Raw genomic sequence first — 14985 nt, 5'->3', positions numbered from 1 at the left:
TGGGTAATATATGTTTATTGAAGATCAAGGTGAAAGCGATATGCACACTTTGGTTGGTTCAATCACCACTGGTTAGAGTTGTACTTAAACTGTTACTCTCATATGCAGTATCTTTTGACATGACCTCAGACAAGTTGGGAGCTACTTGTAACACTGGGTCTCACTCCTGCAATTCCAAGATACGAATGTCAATCAAATCTGACTTGCCTGCTCCATTAAAGTCTATGGAGCAAACAAGTCAGATGGTCTAGCTGGATAGGGAGTGGAGCACACTGCCGCACACTTCCCCTGGCCTAATCTCAGGAGACCCGACATGGTTAGTAATAATGGGGGAGCTTTGAGCTGGCGTAGGATACCCTCTGTGCGCATTGCCTCTCTACGTAAATCAGCGAACCGTTGGTACTGAGGGGACATTATAAAAGCCCAGCGCAGAAACGCCAGACTTAATAAATGTCCCCCTATATCATCACCAAGGTTGAAATAAGTATCTTAGATATTTAAATACCATCAATATATTATGCAGCACTGTCGAAAAAGTGCTAACCTTGGTCCCTGTCCCAAATCAATCTAAAAGTATATATATTTTTTGCCTTTTTGAAGGAAAACAAAGTACCCAGAATAAACCTACACATAATGTTTAACATAATAACATAACATAATGAGAACATACAGAGACAGTGGCGGATTAAATGTACCCTGGGCCCTGGGCTGTCCACCCAACCTGGCCCCCCCCTCGGTCAATCCACCCACATTATAATCCATTACTGCCCCCCCCCCCAATGCTGTCCCCAATAAACACTGCCTGCCTCCTCTCCCTGCTGGCCCCAATAAACATAATGTTTGGTCCCTTGCTGCACAGAGGATGTCAGGAGAGGAGGGTGCTGATCTTATAGGGGAGGTCACAGCAGCACAGAGGATGTCAGGAGAGGAGGGTGCTGATCTTATAGGGGAGGTCACAGCAGCACAGAAGATGCCAGGGGAGGAGGGTGCTGATCTTATAGGAGAGGTAACAGCAGCACAGAGGATGTCAGGAGAGGAGGGTGCTGATCTTATAGGGGAGGTCGCAGGGTCCCAGCAGCACAGAGGGTGCTAATCCTATAGGGGATGGTCCCCCTCTTCCCCCCTTATAGATGGATGGTCCCCCTCTTCCCCCCTTATAGATGGTCACCTTCTTCCCCCCCTTATAGATGGTCACCCTCTTCCCCCCTTATAGATGGTCCCACTATTCCCCCCTTATAGATGGTCACCCTCTTCCCCCCCTTATAGATGGTCACCTTCTCCCCCCTTATAGATGGTCACCCTCTTCCCCCCTTATAGATGGTCACCCTCTTCCCCCCCTTATAGATGGTCACCCTCTTCCCTCCTTATAGATGGTCCCCCTCTTCCCCCCCTTATAGATGGCCCCCCTCTTCCCCCCTTATAGATGGTCCCCCTCTTCCCCCCCCTTATAGATGGTCACCCTCTTCCCCCCCTTATAGATGGTCCCCCTCTTCCCTCCTTATAGATGGTCCCCCTCTTTCCCCCCTTATAGATGGTCCCCCTCCTCCCCCTTATAGATGGTCCCCCTCTCCCCCCTCCCTTATAGATGGTCCCCCTCTTCCCCTCCTTATAGCTGGTTCCCCTCTTCCCCCCTTATAGCTGGTCCCCCTTTCCCCCCCCTTATAGATGGTCCTCCCTCTTCCCCCCTTGTAGATGGTCCCCCTCTTCCCCCCCTTATAGATGGTGCCCCTCTTCCCCCCCTTATAGCTGGTCCCCCCTCTTCCCCCCCCCCCTTATAGCTGATCCCCCCTCTTCCCCCTTATAGATGGTCACCCTCTTCCCCCCTTATAGATGGTCAACCTCTTCCTTCCTTATGGATGGTCCCCCTCTTCCCCCCTTATAGATGGTCCCCCTCTTCCCCCCTTATAGATGGTCCCCCTCTTACCCCCCTTATAGTTGGTCACCCTCTTCCCTCCCTTATAGATAGCCCCCCTCTTCCCTCCTTATAGATGGTCCCCCTCTTTCCCCCCTTATAGATGGTCCCCCCTCCTCCCCCTTATAGATGGTCCCCCTCTCCCCCCTCCTTAATAGATGGTCCCCCTCTTCCCCTCCTTATAGCTGGTTCCCCTCTTCCCCCTTATAGTTGGTCCCCCTCTTCCCCCCCTTATAGATGGTCCTCCTTCTTCCCCCCTTATAGATGGTCCCCCTCTTCCCCCCATTATAGATGGTGCCCCTCTTCCCCCCCTTATAGCTGGCCCCCCCTCTTCCCCCCTTATAGCTGATCCCCCCTCTTCCCCCCCACTTATAGATGGTCCCCCTTCTCCCCCCCCCCCTATAGATGGTCCCCCTTTGCCCTCCCCTTATAGCTGGTCCCCCTTCCCCTCCCCTTATAGATGATTGCCCTTCCCCCCTCCCCTTATAGCTGGTCCAGACTCTCCCCCCCCTATAGCTGGTCCTCCCTCTTCCCTCCCCTTATAGATGGTCCCAACTTCTTCCCCCCCCCCCTTATAGATGGTCCCCCTCTTGCGAGCAGATAACACACAAAAAAAAAATAACAACACAACTCACCTGCCGTCTGTTCCCCCGTTGAGCCTCTCTCCTTTTGCAGCCTCCGGCTGATGTGCGGCTGCCGGGGGTGTCCCGTCCTATCCCTGGCAGCGCGCGCATCAGAGAACTCCCCATGCGCCGGAAGTCACAGCCACAGGCGCACGGGGAGCGCTGGCGTGGGCCCCCTCCGGCTGCCCAAACCGCCTATATTATAATCCGCCACTGTACAGAGACCATCTTGATGCTACCCAGCAGTGCAAGAACACCAACCACTGAGCCATTATAATTCTTCTGTCCACAATAGTATTTGCCTTATTCTGAAATAAAAACTAATAGAACCAAAATGTCATTAGGGTAGAAAGATATCGTGGTAAACATTTGACTAATAGTAGTTCCATATTTTAGCTGAGTAGACACATTGTAGTGCTATGCTATAAATACAATGGTAAGTGTCCTTCCCTTCTCAACACATTATTTGGTATGAAGCAAAGGTCCACATTGTTAAAAGTTCAGGTTAGCGCAGACCTGAACGATCAGCATTAGAATCCCGCTACCTGGAGATGGTGAATGCAGCCTGAGGACTGCTTGGAATACATTGGATACAGCCATAGGCGAACGCAAACTTTCAGTAAGTTCAGTCATCTCTAGTCCACATGTAAATAAGGCAACTTGGACTCTGACTATCTTTTGCAATTTTTTTTTCAAATTGTGTTCAAGTTGTATAGAATATAGAAAAACTTCTGCAGTTACATACTGACAAACCATACCCACAAGTGCAGATACAGGTGACAGTTCTGTCTTCATGCAACGCATGAATGCTCCGGAACTGCATTGTATCCAATAGAGCGCTCAACATATCTGGAGTTCACACTATATGGTGCGCATGCTACACAACGCTTCTGGGACCTCGCCCTTTGTCAAGGGACATTGCATAGCATACACACCACCCAATGTGAACTCCAGTTATGGTGAGAGTTCAATTGGATAAGATGTTGTTCAAGAGCGCTCTTGCTTAGGCTGGGTTCACACTATGTTTTTGCAATCAGTTTTTTTTTCAATCCATTTTTTTTCAAAAAACTGATGCAATTGTGTGCACCCGCTTTGATCCATTTTTCCATTAACTTCCATTATAAAAAAAAACAGTTTTTTTTAATTGTATACAAAAACGTAGTCAACCTCATTTTTGTGTGCGTAAAAAAAATTGATCCGTTTTGATTTGTTTTTTTCATAATGTAAGTCAATGGAAAAACGGATCAAAACTGATGCACACAACTGCATCTGTTTTTTCCATCCGTTTTTTTGCAAAAACAGATGAAAAAAATGGATTGCAAAAGCGTAGTGTGAACCCAGCCTCAGCAGGAAGACAAAACTGTCACTTATATCTGCACTTATGGGTGTATTTGTCAGTATGAGGCTATGTTCCGTTAAATAGACAGCCACTGATAAAGATTATGATCATTATGTCATAATCACTAATTCCAGCCTTAGGCAGCATTAAACAAAGGCTGTTCACACTGAATGGACGTTATTTATACAGCATGTGAACATAGCCATAAAGTGGTACTCCCGTTAAAATCTTTTGTATATGGGGGCTATTTGGTCCCTGACCAGCCTTGATAGTGAATTAAACTCTTCAATGCCCTTTTAAAAATCAGTAGCACCAAAATAAAATGTAGGGCACTACATGTAAGCAGGCTTCGGAGGCATAACTTACAGATGCTGGACGCCAAAGCAAAAAAATGGACTTATAGTAGAGTCCCTCAACTATAACAAGTACTGGTATTCTCATATGGGGAAGCAAAACTTTATAGGGCCCCTTCAGGATCTTGACCCAGGTGCTACCGCAGATTCTGTGCTGCCCTATTGTTATGTCCCTGGCAGGTTCTATTAATATGGGAAATACCTTTTGGCTCTGTTCAAATTTGTGTAGTAGTGAACCATATAAAAAATGTATCCATAAATGAATTCCTTATTAGCTTGTAAGTAATTGATGGCTCTGAATTGCATTTATTACAGGCAACCATTTAGCAACCACATCATGAAGTTTTTAGGAGCTTTTTAAGACTTATCTATTACATGAATTGCCAACAGTGCCATCTATCACCCATAGGCTACAATGGCATGTATGTAATGGATATATTAGAAATAAGCTCACAATTTATCCACTATATGCATCCACATTATTCCAAAATTAGGCATCTGTCATATGTCACAAACACATATAGAGTCTTTCCCAGCATATATAAGTGCAAACCAGAACAGAACAAAAACTTAGAGAACCCAGCCTTACACTGAATCTTTTATTAACCTTGCCAGCTCCAGACGCAACCTCCAAGCTTAGTCACAGTTGCCCCATTACTTGCCAACAAGAGTGTCTTTAGAAATCAGTAACCCATAGCATTACCAGTGCCCCATTAACACTAGTATCTCACCCCGAAGAATGCTGCAAAGTACAGCAAAATTCACAACCATTAAGCTATCATTTCATGCCCATATTCATCCAGTAACAAAATGAAAATTCTACCATTAAGGAAGTCATTTGGAAACCCCTATAAGTAGAGATGAGTGAACTTACCTTAAAAACAAAAATATTAGCTTGGTAGTCGGCTCATCAGCCTGTTACCTTTAAAGTCTGTGCTGCTCCTCTCCAGGTGCCTGAAAAAGCTGGATCCAGTCCTGGGAAAATTCCCCCAGGTTCCCAGGACTGGATCTAGTGTTTCCCAGCACCTTGAGGAGAGCAGTACAGAGTTCAAAGGCAGCCATTATTACTGTAAATTCGCTCATTTCTATCAATAAGGAAACTAGACAGAAATATGTTGGGTCAAAAAGTCACAAATGTTTAAACAATCAAGTAAAAAGTCAGCAACAGACATACAAGCAGGACAGTAAACATACACAAGTTCATCAAGCAGCGTGCGACTTTTGGTGAATAGGGGGAAGGCTACACATGTATCTGTGTAAAAGCAGTACAGTACATATACCACAGATGAGAAACGCCCTCCTTTATGTCCATAAGTAAATGAAGTATGCATATTGCACTCACTCAGTGCTTACTTAGTCTTGACCTTATTTACTTTTTGGGCAGAAATTTTCTAATAAAAGTTTGTTAGAATACACAAATAATGGCACACGTGGAAAACGTTGGGCACTTTTATGAAACTATGCAGGCAGGTTTATTGGGAATACATCTGGAGTAGTAAATAACAAGCACACTTGTATGATTATTATTATTTGTATATTGTCTTGCAGTTTTTTTTGTGCCAACTGTTTTTTAAGATGGGGGTCATTAGTTCTGCGCCATATTTAGGATTTTACGGAACATAAAAATAGGGGGCTTCAGCCTTATACTGTATGAATGTTGCTACTAAATATATCCCAAAATACAAATAATGATGTACCCCCCAAAAAAACTAAAAGGCACCGTAAGCTTAGTGCATTTAAGAACTTAGCTTTTGTTAAAGGGATTACCCAGTGCTACAAAAACATGGCCATTTTCTTCCAGCACAACTCTTGTCTCCAGTTTGGGTGGAGTTTTCTAACTCTGTTCCATTGAAGTGAATGGAGCTTAAAGGGGTGGCCCTGCTTGAAAAAGCTCTGAGTGACAGAGCGAAACGTCGCATTTTTGGGATCAATAAATCACTATTTGGATAGAATCTGGAGTGCCGCAGTGTTTTACCTCCAGTATACAGCCGTACATAGGTGGTTCTCCTGTGTGTGCTGCTGGCACCCACCTACCAACATTGGACATTCAGAGTGCAGTCCTGATTATACCTGACTTATATATATTAGGGATGGTCTGAACCTGCCGAGGTTCGGGTTCGTATGAACCCGAACGCTCGGCAGCAGACCCCCGCTGTCTGCCCGCTCCGTGGAGCGGGCGGATACAGCGGGAGTAACGCCTGGAAAACTGGGATACAGCCTATGGCTGTATCCCAGTTTTCCAGGCGGTCCTACCGCTGGATCCGCCCGCTCCACAGAGCGGGCAGACAGTGGGAATCATTGCCGAGAGTTCGGGTTCGTACGAATCCGAACCGAACTCGGTTCGGACCATCCCTAATATATATATATATATATATATATATATATATATATATATATATATATATTCACAGAACGATTTTTAACGGCCATTATTTAAAACTCAAAATAACAGTTGTTATTTTGAGTGCCAAATCACGGAAGTTTTTTTTTTACTAAAGAAGACAGTGTGTGGACATGTCCGAAATAATGGAAAAAAGAGTCCCTGGATAAAAACTCCACGCATATCCTGACTCCTGACTCCTGGTGCCTTCATACGCAGCGAGTTTGCTGCAAAATTCGCAAAAAATGTGTTGAAACAACATTACATTAACATTACAATCTATGGTGCTGCATTCTCTTTTTTTTCCTGCTGCAAGAATGGAATGATTGCCATATTAAATTAATTACCTGCTTGCAATACCTCTGCATGCTCCTGCTTCAGTCTATGGGTCCCTGTACACTGACAGCCCACTTGGCTGCATCAGGAAACCTCAGTGATTGGCTAAGCGGGCTGTCAGTGAGCAGGGACCGGGAGACTGAAGCAGGAGCTTGCAGAGGGATTGCAAGCATGTAAGCATTACCTGTTTATTATTTTTACCTGCAGTTAATTAGTTAAATCTGGCTTTTACTACATTCTCACTGCATCACATACATTTGCTGCGAGAATGCAGGGCCGGACTGTAATGTTACCGAGCATCACAGAAGACTTGCTGCAAAGCTTATTTTTTTTCTACTTTTTCTTTGATGTATAATATTTAAAGGGTATTCTGCTCAAACATAACTGATCCCACCTCCACTTCAGAGATGGACTTGTCTCCTGGTGACACTGGTCGAGATGGGGCAGTATCATGACCAGTGATTGGCTGAGCAAGCTGTCACCCTAAGACAAGTCCATCTCTGAAGTTGAGGCGGGCTTGTCTCAGCCGGGACCTGAACATGCTGTAGGTGGACATTGGGGGAGTGCAGAAAGGTTAAGAATAGGCTGTTTATTTTCTTACCATGCCCAGCTATATTTAGTTTTATACTCCTTTAACATTTTCTTCTCCTTGAAGCTAAGCAGTGGCAAGAAAGGCACGCATTATAGACTAGAAATGTGCTCCAGTTAACCTGACTGTAGAATATCTATGTCACAGTGCCTCCTAGTGTTATAGGATGGTGAAAACAGCAGCAACAAGCAAACCAAAAAAAAAAAAGACTTTACTTTCTTAAAAAGATGAAGTACAGTAATACCTAGGTGTTTGGAGTAGTGTTTGGAATTCGAACTTTGCTCAGTTTTCAAACGTTTTTCGAACGTTTTTCAAGCGTGGATGGTGGGTTGTACCTGGTGAGTTAAGCAGTGGTGAGGCTTCACATACAGTACAGTGCTGTATAAGGCTGGGTTCACACTACGTATATTTCAGTCAGTATATGTATATTTCAGTCAGTATATTTCATTCAGTATTGTGGTCCTCATATTGCAACCAAAACCAGGAGTGGATTAAAAACACAGAAAGGAACTGTTCACACAATGTTGAAATTGAGTGTATGGCCACCATTTAATGGCAAATATTTACTGTTATTTTAGAACAACGGCTGTTATATTGAAATAATTGCAGTTATTTACTGTTATATGGCGGCCATCCACTCAATTTCAACATTGTGTGAACAGATCCTTTCTGTGTTTTCAATCCACTCCTGGTTTTGGTTGCAATACTGACTGAAATATACTGACTGAAATATACGTAGTGTGAACATAGCCTAAGACCAGTGGCGCCGCAATGATGAGGCGACCTGAGTCGTCTGCCTCAGGCGGCGCCACCAGCTGTCTTCATGGAGGCGGCATTCAGTGGCAGATTATAATATGGGCGGTTCGGGCGGCCGCCCACATTATAATCCATACCTTCTTACGTGGAGAAACAGTAGCGGCACTCTCCCATAGGTATAAAATGCTTTATTTCATAGGCAGAAGCAAAGGACAAACAGTGCAATCCAAAGGAAGAGCTACGAATCGTAGCTCTTCCTTTGGATTGCACTGTTTGTCCTTTGCTTCTGCCTATGAAATAAAGCATTTTATACCTATGGGAGAGTGCCGCTACTGTTTCTCCACGTAAGAAGGTATGAATTATGTTTCCGGCAGAGCACCCCCCTATGGTGTAACAGCGGTTCAAGCTACAGTACAGAGCCCGGGCTTGCACTACGCAGTGACTGGTGTGCCAGCCGTTATCTTTGGTTCGTGTCCACATTATAATCCGCCACTGATTGTACCATGTACTGGAGCCCCCCCGCGCCCGGACAGCATCTGTAATGAGATGCTGTGAGCGGGGGAGACTGTATTCATAAGCGCCGCGCTGTAATGAATCAGCCGCACCGCGCTGTCCGGGCGTGGGGGGGCTCCAGTACATGCATTCCACGTGGGAATGCAGCCCCCCGGGTGATGTGCGGCTGCCGGGGGTGTCCCGTCCTGTCCCCGGCAGCGCACGCATCAGAGAGCTCTCTGGGGAGCTCTCTGATGCGCGCGCTGCCGGGGACAGGACGGGACACCTCCAGCAGCCGCACATCAGCCGGGACCAGACCAGAGAGGCTCGACGGGGGAACGGATGGCAGGTGAGTTATGTGCTGTTTTTGTTTTATCTGTTGTGCAGGGGGGGGGGACCCATCTATAAGGGGGGGGGGAGAGGGAAGAGGGGGACCATCTAAAAGGGAGGGGGACCATCTATAAGGGGGGGGACCATCTATAAGGGAGGGGGGAGAGGGGGACCATCTATAAGGGAGGGGGGAGAGGGAAGAGGGGGACCATCTATAAGGGAGGGGGGAGGGGGGACCATCTATAAGGGAGGGGGGCATCTATAAGGTAGGGGGGAGAGGGGGACCATCTATAAGGGGGGGAGAAGAGGGGGACCATCTATAAGGGGGGGACCATCTATGAGGGAGGGGGGAGAGGGAAGAGGGGGACCATCTATAGGGGGGGAAGGGGACCATCTATAAGGAAGGGGGAATAGAGGGGACCATCTATAAGGGAGGGGCATCTATAAGGTAGGGGGGAAAGAGGGGGACCATCTATAAGGGGGGGGGACCATCTATAAGGGAGGGGGGAGAGGGGGACCATCTATAAGGGGGGGAAAGAGGGGGACCATCTATAAGGGGGGGACCATCTATAAGGGAGGGGGACCATCTATAAGGGGGGGAGAGGGGGACCATCTATAAGGGAGGGGGGGAAGAGGAGGACCATCTATAAGGGAGGGGGGAGAGGGGGACCATGTATAAGGGGGGGGGGAGAGGGGGACCATCTATAAGGGAAAGGGGACCATCTATAAGGGGGGGGGGAAGAGGGGGACCATCTATGAGGGGGACCATCTATAAGGGAGGGGGGAGAGGGAAGAGGGGGACCATCTATAAGGGGGGGGGGAAAGAGGGGGACCATCTATAAGGGGGAAAGAGGGGGACCATCTATAAGGGGGGAAGAGGGGGACCATCTATAAGGGAGGGGGGAGAGGGGGACCATCTATAAGGAAGGGGAAAGAGTGGGAACATCTGTAAGGGAGGGGGGAGAGGGGGACCATCTATAAGGAAGGGGGGAGAGGGGGATCATCTATAAGGGGGGGGAGAGGGGGACCATCTATAAGGGAGAGGGGACCATCTATAAGGGGGGGAAGAGGGGAACCATCTCCTAAAAGATCAGCACCCTCCTCTCCTGACATCCTCTGTGCTCCCGTGACCTCTCCTAAAAGATCAGCACCCTCCTCTCCTGACATCCTCTGTGCTGCTGGGACTTCTCCTATAAGATTAGCACCCTCCTCTCCTGACATCCTCTGTGCTGCTGGGACCTCTCCTATAGGATTAGCAGCCTCCTCTCCTGACATCCTCTGTGCTGCTGGGACCTCTCCTATAGGATTAGCCCCCTTCTCTCCTGACATCCTCTGTGCTGCTGGGACCTCTCCTATAAGATCAGCCCCCTCCTCTCCTGACATCCTCTGTGCAGCAAGGGACCAAACATTATGTTTATTGGGGACAGCAGTGGGGGGGGGGGGGGGGCAGTAGTGGATTATAATGTGGGCGGATTGACACAGGGGGGGGGGGTCATTCTATAGTTCGCCTCGGGCAGCAGAGAGGCTAGAATCACCCCTGCCTAAGACTGCTGGAGTGCATATACAGTGCAGTAGTAGTACAGGCAGTGCACCACCATCTCCCATACATTACAGTGCTTGGATGGGGGGGATGCTATACAGTAAACATGGGTGAGGAGTTGGTGACTACTGTACTATAATTGCTGGTTCTGATGAACATTTCCTATGTTTAATGTCCTGTACAGTATAGTGCTGTTCTGTACTGTACTGTAGTGATTATACTGAGCACTTATCAGTGTAATAAATGAGTATTGTAGGTAATTATTGGTGGCTGCTGGAACCAATTAATCACATTTACATTATTTCCTATGGGAAGACACTGCTCGGTTTTCAAACTGCTTGGTTCTCAAACTGCCTTCCTGAACCAATTAAGTTCGAGAACCGAGGTACCACTGTAGTTTAAAAGCAATATAATGTAAAATAAATCCCTGTAACTTGGATTAGGTTCAGCCGAATATAATACAGGACAGTTTTTCAGTTCCAGAGGTCTATGGTGTACATTTGGTTCAGCAAAATTATCTGAAACCTGAAAGTTAAGAATATGAACTGTTTAACATAGGAATAGTATAATAGGAATTTTATTCTCCCTCACATTCTCTACCACTATTATATTATTGGTGCTGTTGTGTGTCTGAAACCAGTCGCTTTTCCATTAATAGTTTAATAAAACCCAAATCATGCAATTACAATCTTTTATGTAGCTTCTGCCTTATACAATCTTTGCATGCAAAGCTCTCCTCCTGAAGGAAAAAAATAGTCTTTCTAGTGCCCCCTAAAGCTAGATATCCCATAAATTTTGACTAACGATTTCAACAAAGTCAGAGACACAGAGACACTTATCTTTGCAGAGCCGTTTCTGAATTCCTGAGCAGGGTACTGGCAGACTGGGTGAGATGCCTTTGAGATCCAGCTGTTGTCTCTAGTTTGGCTAAAAATCGAAATCATGTTTCAACCTCTTGCCATCTCAGATAAATCAGCTCTGCATCTCTGTGTCTCCTCAAGCCAGGGGCGTAACTAGAAATGGCTGGGCCCCATAGCAAACTTTTGATTGCCCGCCCCCCCCCCCCCCCCCCGACTGACCACTAAACGGTCAAGTGAAGTCATAACTACATAACTGCTAGCTCTGGTCAGGAGTGCTTGCAGTTAAAGGGACATTTGCAAAACCCAGGAGACCAGCAGGGCCACAAATGTGCTGCAAATGATGACGGCTCAGGGGGCCCAGTGCATTGCAGGAGCAGGCCATGGGGCCCCCTGATGCGGCGGGCCCCATAGCAGCCGCTATGGCTCCTATAGTGATAGTTACGCCCCTGTCTCAAGCCCTAGAGCTATCTGTGATCTGTGAGGAAGACATAGAAGGGGTAAAAGCATACTTACCAGCTCTGAGGATCTCAGCCACTAAGGACATCAGGAGTCCAGCCACGGCTCACAAAGCGGGGAGTGGTGGTTGGTAACTTAGACAACAAACCATCAACTACAGGGTAAGATGATATGGGCAAAATTCAAAAGTAGGTTGTTTTTCTAAAGAATAGTGTTTATAAAACTACGTTCTTTTGTATTATCTGACAAATAAAGTTAAGAATACCCTGTACATACCAAAAAGCTACCTATAGTTGGCGATAGAGAGACAGTTTCCTTCTTTTTAGTTTAGAGCTGCTTGCTGACCTTTGCATAACAATAAGAAAAAGACAAAGGTCCTGGAGTAGATTTTAATTACAAATTTTGCAACTTTGCACATGTATGCTTTAGGTTCACACCTTGATTAATTTCCTGCACAGTGAATGGGAGTGTCTGTAATCTTGCAGGTTCTGTAATTTTTTACGGAAAAACTGTCCATGATGTCCGGCAATCTGTAAAAATATCGATGAGTAATCATATTAAACCATTCCACTTGTTTAACTATCACCGTCCCTTTTCCTCCCAACAAAAAATATGTATTACGAATGCATTACAGACAACTTTTTTTGCCGTCTGTGTGCGATTACAGACGTCATATACAGTCCTGAAAAACTACTGAACATGTAAATGTAACCATCTGGGGAAATTGAACAGTTTTTTTTTTTTATTTAATGTTTTTTAAGTTATTCTTATCCACTGCGTTTATCCTTTCCCAGCTCATCTCTTCTCACTCACCACTATATTCTTTTCTAATCTGCTAATTGATTTTTTGCTACTTGATATTTTTATTAAAAAATATCAAGTCTTCCAGTACTTATCAGATGCTATATGTCCTACAAGAAGTGCTGTATTCTTTCCAGTCTGACAGAATGCTCTCTGATGCCACCTCTGACCATGTCAGGAACTGTCCAGTCCAGTAGCAAATCCCCATAGAAAACGTGTTCTGCTTTCCAGACTGGAAATGATACCAATTCCTCCAGGACATACAAAGTTAAATGACAAATCTCTGGCACTTTTTGGCACTAGTTGATGTGAAAGATTTTTTTTTTTTTTGCTGAACTACCCCTTCAACCCTTCTCCCCTATACTAAAACTTAAACCAGGTTATCAGGTGTTAGAATTTTTTTTAATATAATGCTGCCCGGTTAAAAAAACATGATGAACATCTTGAACATGCTTACCTTTTCATGTCTTATTGTGGAGTTTCCAGTGTCCCCTGCTGACTATAGTCACTGCCACTAACTCGTCTCGGCTCCGTTGTTGTCCCATCTCAGTCAGTGATTGACTGAGCAGGCTGTCACTCCTGAGTCGAGTTAGGGTCCTATTACACTGAGCGATTTTTAACAATTAATGACTAACAATAAACGATCGCAAACGAGTTTGTTTATCGTTAACCTGAAATCGTTTACCATATTACACAGAATGATAGTCATTAGATATGATCGTTATTGCGATCGTTATTATAATCGTTTATTCCTTCTGATCTGAGGAAAACAATGGCAATGTGGTATTACACTGAATGATAAGTGAAAAAATGCGGAACTTGAGCGAATGATTAGAGAACGATTAACGATAATTTTAGGTTCAGATCTAAATCAACGATCAACGACATACGAACGATTTTTCGATCGTTGCCTGCACAGAACGATTGTCGTTTAAATTCGAACGATAGAACGACTTTTCGCACGATAATCATCCTGTGTAATAGGGCCCTTAGTCTTGGAAGTTGAGGGGCTGCATTTAGCAGGAGACACCAAAGACTCTGCAACAGGACATCGGGGAGTGCGGAAAGGTAAGCATAATATGTTTGTCCAGGCATATAACTTCCAAACAGGAGTGTAGCTAAAGGTTCTTGGGCCCTGGTGCAAAAAAATAAAATAAAATAAAATCAGACACAGTAAGGGGCAGAAAAAACACACAGGAGTGCCACAGCTGCATCTGATTCTTTCCATTGTTTCAGATGACAACTATTAATTAGGGTAATTTTTTGTTTTAAAATCCAACAGCTTGGTAAGGTCTGTAAACACTCTAAACTGACTTTTTGACTAATTTGCTTTCTTACACCTATACTAGTATCTGTTTTAGAAATGCAAATTACAAGGTGATTGTTAGGTAAGGTAATTTTTGCCTCAACATGTAATGAATACATATTATTGTCCACTACTTGATCACATATTGCATTAAATGAGATAATTTCAAAGCCTGTATTTTCTGAAAAGAATAAATCTTTTAAATTATATTTTTTGAGTGATTTGGGTTTTGCTATGATATGAAATCTAGAGATGAGTGAACTTCGAGCATGTTCGAGTCGATCCGAACCCGAACTTTCGGCATTTGATTAGCGGTGGCTGCTGAAGTTGGATAAAGCCCTAAGGCTATGTGGAAATCATGGATATAGTCATTGGCTGTATCCACGTTTTCCAGACAACCTTAGAGCTTTATCCAAGTTCAGCAGCCCCAGCTAATCAAATACCGAACGTTCGTTAACGGATCGACTCGAACCTGAACCAGGTTCGCTCATCTCTATTAACAACCTTTAAATTGGTTATACATGAATAGAAAAACATAGCTGCTTACTTCCAGAATCAGTACCACTCAGAAGCCATTTTAAACAGAGCTGAAAACACGTTGTGTGAACATAGCCTTAAAGGTGGTTAAGAAAGTTTTAACTCTGTTCAATCCCCACTTATAATCTAAGCTAGTTTGTAATAGGTTTGTATTACCTGAATTTGGCCATTTGTCAGCAGCACATCTTGACTCACATCTTGAAGTGGCTGAAAATCCTCACTTCCTGGTCCACTCTGTCTTGGCTCCTCTGTCGATTCCTCATTTCTGAGACAGAGGTCACATGATCTCTGAGTGCTGTGGCCAGGCAATACATCACACCTATCATGTGATCACCCAGCCAAGGGGAAGGGAAACAACAGCATTCCTGAGCAGTA

The 14985-nt window shown here is 45.1% G+C and overlaps 1 protein-coding gene across 1 annotated transcript in view; it reads left to right on the top strand.

Moving 5' to 3' along the window:
* Positions 1-14985, top strand: part of SLC6A19 (solute carrier family 6 member 19) — a 37172-nt gene that overhangs the window by 2019 nt on the left and 20168 nt on the right. The gene's annotated exons all lie outside the window — the stretch shown is intronic.

Source organism: Dendropsophus ebraccatus, chromosome 2, assembly GCF_027789765.1.
Source record: "Dendropsophus ebraccatus isolate aDenEbr1 chromosome 2, aDenEbr1.pat, whole genome shotgun sequence".
Taxonomy (NCBI): Eukaryota; Metazoa; Chordata; class Amphibia; order Anura; family Hylidae; genus Dendropsophus; species Dendropsophus ebraccatus.
Note: the sequence above shows the minus strand (reverse complement) of the source record. Positions and strands in the feature narration are given on the sequence as shown.